A 6,000-nucleotide genomic window follows, 5' to 3' on the forward strand; every position below is an offset into this window, starting at 1 on the left:
ATAAAAGTTGCTATCAGAGAAAGAATATGGGGAAAATAGCCTTCCCTAAAATGTTAAATAACAGTTTTAAAAAAAGGAAGGATTTGTCAAGCACTATGCTTATTTAAGTTGGATGAGTTCACATTCTTTGTAGTATTGCTGGAGTTTTCAAACAATTAGGTCATAAATTAATAAAGCTCACACGAAAACCTCATCTCCCTGGAGGATGCATATCCCTCTGCAACCTACTAATAAACTACAAGTCCCAAGGTAATTTCCACTAACCCCCAAGCCAGGTGCTCCCATACCTGGCCTGTGATCAAAATCACTAGGATAACAGGTTTTCAGAACACCTCCCTCCCGCACCCCCCTTAAGTTTCTGATTAGGTTTAGGGAGAAGCCTAGGGATCTGTATTTTTAAAATTGTCTAATGATGATCCAGGTTTGGGTTTCCCTCTGCTAAGCCAGTGGTATGTACAGAAGGGTCATCTGAGGAGGTCCACACAACACACATGCCTGGGCCCCACCCGGCGACCTTTTCATTGCAGCAGAGATCTGGGATGGCGCCCAGACACATGTATTTATAACAAACCTTGTGGGCGATTAGACATATTCAAGGTGATTCAGGAACTGCCCGACCCTTTTCCGGAAGTTTCTGGGAAGAAACTTGGCCCCTGTTGGAAGAAAAGATTCCAGATTTTTTTTCCCCAGTAAGACAAAAGCAGATGATAAAAATGTACAAAATTGCAATTCTTAGCAATTTCCAGCAAATTCCACTGCCATTTCAGTATAAGCATGCTGATTGTTTTTGTGAGTATTCCAGTATTCCGTATCTGTGCGTCTCTAACATACTATCACAGTGTAACTGTAGAGCACAGTACCTGGTCACTTCTAAAATTTTAAAAATAATATAACAAAACTCTTCTATAAGGACAGAGAAGCAGGATTGTGCAGTGGAAAGAGCATTAGTTTTGCTGTGGGTCTAGGTAAGAATTGACTGCCAGTTCCCAACTGTGTGACCATGAATGAGCCAACTGCTCAGCCTCAGTTTCCACCTCTGTAAAATACCCACCTGGGAAGGTGATTGTTAGGATTAAATGATATAATGAATATAAACTGTGTGGCACACAGTAAATGTTCAGTGACTATACCCTGAAAATCACCAAAATGTGCCACACCATGGAATGAACTGTTAGAATTAATGTGACCCAACTTATATTCTCCAGTTTACACTATGATTTTCCTATGATTTCTATCACATTTTCTTTTTTATCATTAAGGAATACAAATTCTGTATATATCGAGTAAAAATATTTTAAGAATCAGTCGTCTTGTCCCCATGCAATGTTAATATGATTACTTTGAGCATCCCTCTCCACTGGCTTTTCAGCAGCCAACGGCTCTTGCCCACTGGAACAGAATGAAGATTCTTCAAAACTTCACCCAAGAACCAAATTCCCACTTACTTCAGCCATGGGCAGAAGAATTCTTCAGAGATGGCCATCTCCCAAATTATTCATCTCCACAGATTTTCCTGTTAGCCACACCTTGAGACATCTCACCCTATTTACCCCAGTGATCTGTAGTCAGCCGGTTGGTTGTCAAGCAAACAACCGTTTGTCTTCTTTCTGGGGTTGAGAGATTTATAGTATGTGATTTGGGCCCTGTTTGTGTTCCAAGAACATTTTGCGAGGTTCCCTCCTCTTGTATGTATTTAAAAGAGATAAGTCAAACAAAACTCAGTTTTTCTATAATAGTTGTTTCTATAACTTGGCTCCTAGAGCATTTTACATTCCATGAGCCCTATAGCTCTCAGCCCTGAAAAATTAAAGGCACGAGGACAATCAGTGGCCTGTAATTGGAAAGAGCCTAAACTCTCCAGAAACAAACTCCATTTAACTGAAGTGGAAGGGAAACCATTCCACCCTCACACATAATATGTATATTTAAAATCTTCCTATTTGAACAAGGCTCCTTCGATCAAAAATCTTCAGAGTTTCACTTACAATTAGAAATTGCAGGGTGTACTGCGTGTGTGGAGAAATTGTTCAGTCACACACTGTTAGCTCTAGATGTGGGTCTTCGCTGTTCCAGGCATCCCACACAGCTTTCTCATTTCCAAAGGAGAATGTACAGTGTTTCCACATTCAGTTGCCAGGGTTTGTTTTTCTTCTAGGTTTATTTTTTATCCATTGCAGTTTAAGCCAATACGTTCACAAAACAGCCTAGTTACCTTTTCCTCCTTGGCTAGCACTTTCTAGTTGTTGCTTTTGAGTTGAATTCCCAATTCTGACTGAGGACGGCCCCCCACCCCTGACCCCAGAAGTGTTTTTGTCCCTACAGCAGACCCACTCTCTCCTTCACACTGCTCTTTGCCACAGCAAGCTGGCCTTCGTGGATGACAAGAGTTGATTCCCTTGCTCTCTGGCTTCCAGGTGGGTTCAGCCAATGAGAGGCATGGGCAGAAGCGAAGGACAGGAGGAGAGAGGACGGGATTGACTTCCCAGTCACCCCTGGGCTCTGGGCAGTGGTTGCATCCCTGTCCCACAGGCCACGGCTTCTGTAGGTGGCCTCCCTCACAGCTCACGGCTCTCAGCATCCCAGTAATTGCCTCCCCTTGCCTGCCGCTCTCCATTGTTGCTGGCGGTCATCTGTGTCCCTTGTTGGCTGCCTTAGCCCTGTCATGCTTTTGTAGTTCCTTCCTGAAACTATCTTACTTTTTCAGTGTGCCATCTGTTTCCTGTCTGGACTTGGATACAGCTCCTTGTCTGCAGCTTGGCAGTGCTGGTGCCTTCACTGGTAGAGTTCAGGCCCCCACATGTGATGGAAGAAAGCCTACTGGTCCTGAAAAAATGTACACTGCCTTTCCATTTCAAGTTGGCTGCTACTTCCATCCGTTCCTGAAGTGAGCACACCATTATTCCATGGAAATCATTCCTGCTTTGACACATATATCACTATAGAGCAGGTTGCTAAATTCACAGATTTGGACAGCCCACCAACATTCAGAAGGCACATTCTTTGACTGAAAAAACTCCACTATTTCTACCCAGTCTGTCTTCCTCTATTTGTACATTCCAACACACACACACACACACACACACACACACACACATATTTCTATGTCAGACAATGGACTAAAGTTGTATTACTTCAATATAGGGCACCCATTCCCTAAGACCAGCTCTGGAAAAGAAATGTTCAAGTTTGTCCAAAATGGAAATTATCTCATACCTGCACCCGTTTTTCTCATCTCACCCCCAAATTCTCTCCCTGTGTCCCATTAGTAAAGACCTATCATCCACCCAGGTAAGCTAGAAACAGGAATCATTCTGACCCCTCCTCCTCCTTATACTAAATATTGCATCAGTCACCAAATCTTTTCCATTCTATTCCCTTAACGTTGGGGACATACTAACTTACTCCCATTTTCACTGCTACCACTGTGTTCCAGAGAGCAACATGTCTCTCACCTAGATCGTGACGACGTCTTTCTAATTTGTTTCCGTGCTTCTAGCCTGGTTAATCTCCAAAGCATGCTGTTTCCAGCAGCGTGACCTTTCTAGCTCACAAATAACACACTATCTAAGGCTCATTGTGATCTGGATGATGGCTTCTCGTCCCTCACAATTTCCTCTCTCACCACCATGCCCCAACCACTTGTTTTCTACCAAAATTCTAATCTCTCTTGTCTTTGTCATGATGTCCCTCTACCTGCAACATTCTGTCTGCTCTCACCCCTCTTGCACATACATTTCAGTTTAGGCATCAAGTCTGTATCAGGAATGCTTTGAACTGCAAATATCCCAAAACACAGGCTGCAGCTGAATTTTCATGCATAAGAAGTCTGTAGGTGCTCTCTGCCAGCAAACCCATCCACAAGCATGAGTACACCTCGGGTGATTCAAAATCGATTCCTCACTCAGACAACTCTCCTGAGCTTCAGATCCGTATTTCCAGTCTACCTGTTAACCCTCAAGGATTGCAAAAACACTTTCCAAAGCTCCTTCTAGTTAGAAATTTCTGGAGTCAACTGGACTCATCTTTTGAAATACCAGGAAGTAGTAAGGACCAGGCTGTCAGGGAGCCTCACTGGGGTGAACTCAGGGCAGGGGTCACCTGGAAGACTCCAGTAGGCAGGAAGGGCATTGACCCTTGCAGCCATCCATTTGACCCTCTCTCCATGTGTCTACCCACAAATGTTCCCTGTGCCAGGTTCTTGGTCAGGTGCTGGGAAGGTAACTGTGGCTCCAATACCTTCTCTGTCCTTAAGGAACTCAGAATCAGTGGGGGTGACATCATGGGGAGCACAGCAGCCCTCAGTGTGACTCAGGCAGATGATGGGACCCGTAGCATGAGGGCCTCTTCTCGCCCAGTCATTCCCACGGCTTCTGGACCTAGAAGCCAGTGCCAGGCAAGCAGGAGACACTGAGAAATCAGCTCACGGGAGCTAGTACCGGCCATGAGGCCACGAGCCGAGCTGGTAAGAGCTGCCAAAGGAAGAGTCCAGCCCTGGGTCTAAGATCCACAGGGTGGGCAGGAGTACGAGGCTGTGGGCCCTATGGGAGTCCTGTTGGTCCCAAGCCCTGAGATGTCTGGGCACAGGATGTAGCAGAGCTTTGAGGGATGGGGGGAAATGCAGTGAATCCAGAAACAAGGGCAAGTAACAGCGGCTGGCAGATGTAGGGGCAGGGTGGGGTGAGGGGCACCAATGCTGTCCATGACAGGTGGGAAGGGCACAAATGCAGGGAGTGGAGAGAGAAGGTCAACTTCCTCCCGGGGTGGGAGGGTACTGTTTCTAATGGCTCCTTCTCAGGTGAGCTCACTTGGTGGTTTCATACACTGTCCCTTGCGCGCCTTTTGCCTGCCCCTCCCCCTCCAGGTCTGACCTAGGAGGGGGCTGGATTAAGGGATTGACTGGGGGGGCTTGCCCGTCAGGATCTTCAAAGAGAGAACGTCACAGTGAATGAGGAAGAGGAAGGTCATCCCTGAAACGAGAAGCTGCCCCAGAGGCTCTGACTCCGCTGAGGGGTCGGGCCAACAGAGGGGAGGCTGACGAAGCCCTCTCTGCGAAGGGAGGTGCCCCAGACCTGCCACGGGACTGCAAACATGGTTTTTCAGGCCTCTGCTGCTTGGGGAGCTTGAGGCAGTCCCCAAACTCATCTAGAGTACTCTTCAACCTGGGAATCTTTTCTCCGCTTGCTACAGACACGCAGTTCTCATATCTGAAACCTAACCGCTTAGGCCACCTTCTCATACAGGCAGATTCAGTCATGCTGTGATGAAAGACGCTCTTTGGAAAGTCTGATGCTTCTCGCCAATATTCCGATAGGCGTTACCTGACTGGGGCCCAAGGAGGTGGGGCAGAAGAAGGCCTGAAGCGGCCTTTTGGAAGCCTCAGCAGTAACGTTGTTTCTGGGCAATTGCAGCCCTTCTATTAGCCCTGGCACTTGCTGAATATTGGCATGAAAAAGGCAGCTTAAGGTTTCTTAAGATATGTACTTGTCTGTGGGAGAAAAGTGAGAGGAAAAAAGGGTTAGCACGAATGCCCAGGCTGTTGCTTATCTGCTGGAACAAATTTTCTTGCCCTTAGTTGCAGGGGAAAATAAAACAAAAACAAAGCACGACTCTTCTGGGCATCCCTAGTGAGCTGCGGCTATTTTCTGCCTTCTCCATCCTCCACAAGTTCCTCCACCAGCTCAGATTCCCTCTCCCCAAATTACAGAGAGCCTCAGGCAGGAAGCCCTCCACTTACAGACTCCCTTCTTGGTGCTGCCACCCTTCCCCCGGGTCCCAGGAGCTGCAACTCTCCACCTGTTCGAGGCCAGCCCCCACCCCAACCCCACCCCCCATCCTCAGGTACCCTTCTCCTCCTGACCATTCCAGAAGGACTATTTATCCATGATTCTTTCGAACCTGCTGTTCTGCCTGCTCCCTTCCCTGTTCCCCCAGCCACCTGCTCAAATGTACCCCATTCACAGACAGGCACTCCCTTCACGGGCTCCTTCTCACACTAACACT

This window comes from Hipposideros armiger, unplaced genomic scaffold, assembly GCF_001890085.2.
Source record: "Hipposideros armiger isolate ML-2016 unplaced genomic scaffold, ASM189008v1 scaffold_188, whole genome shotgun sequence".
Taxonomy (NCBI): Eukaryota; Metazoa; Chordata; class Mammalia; order Chiroptera; family Hipposideridae; genus Hipposideros; species Hipposideros armiger.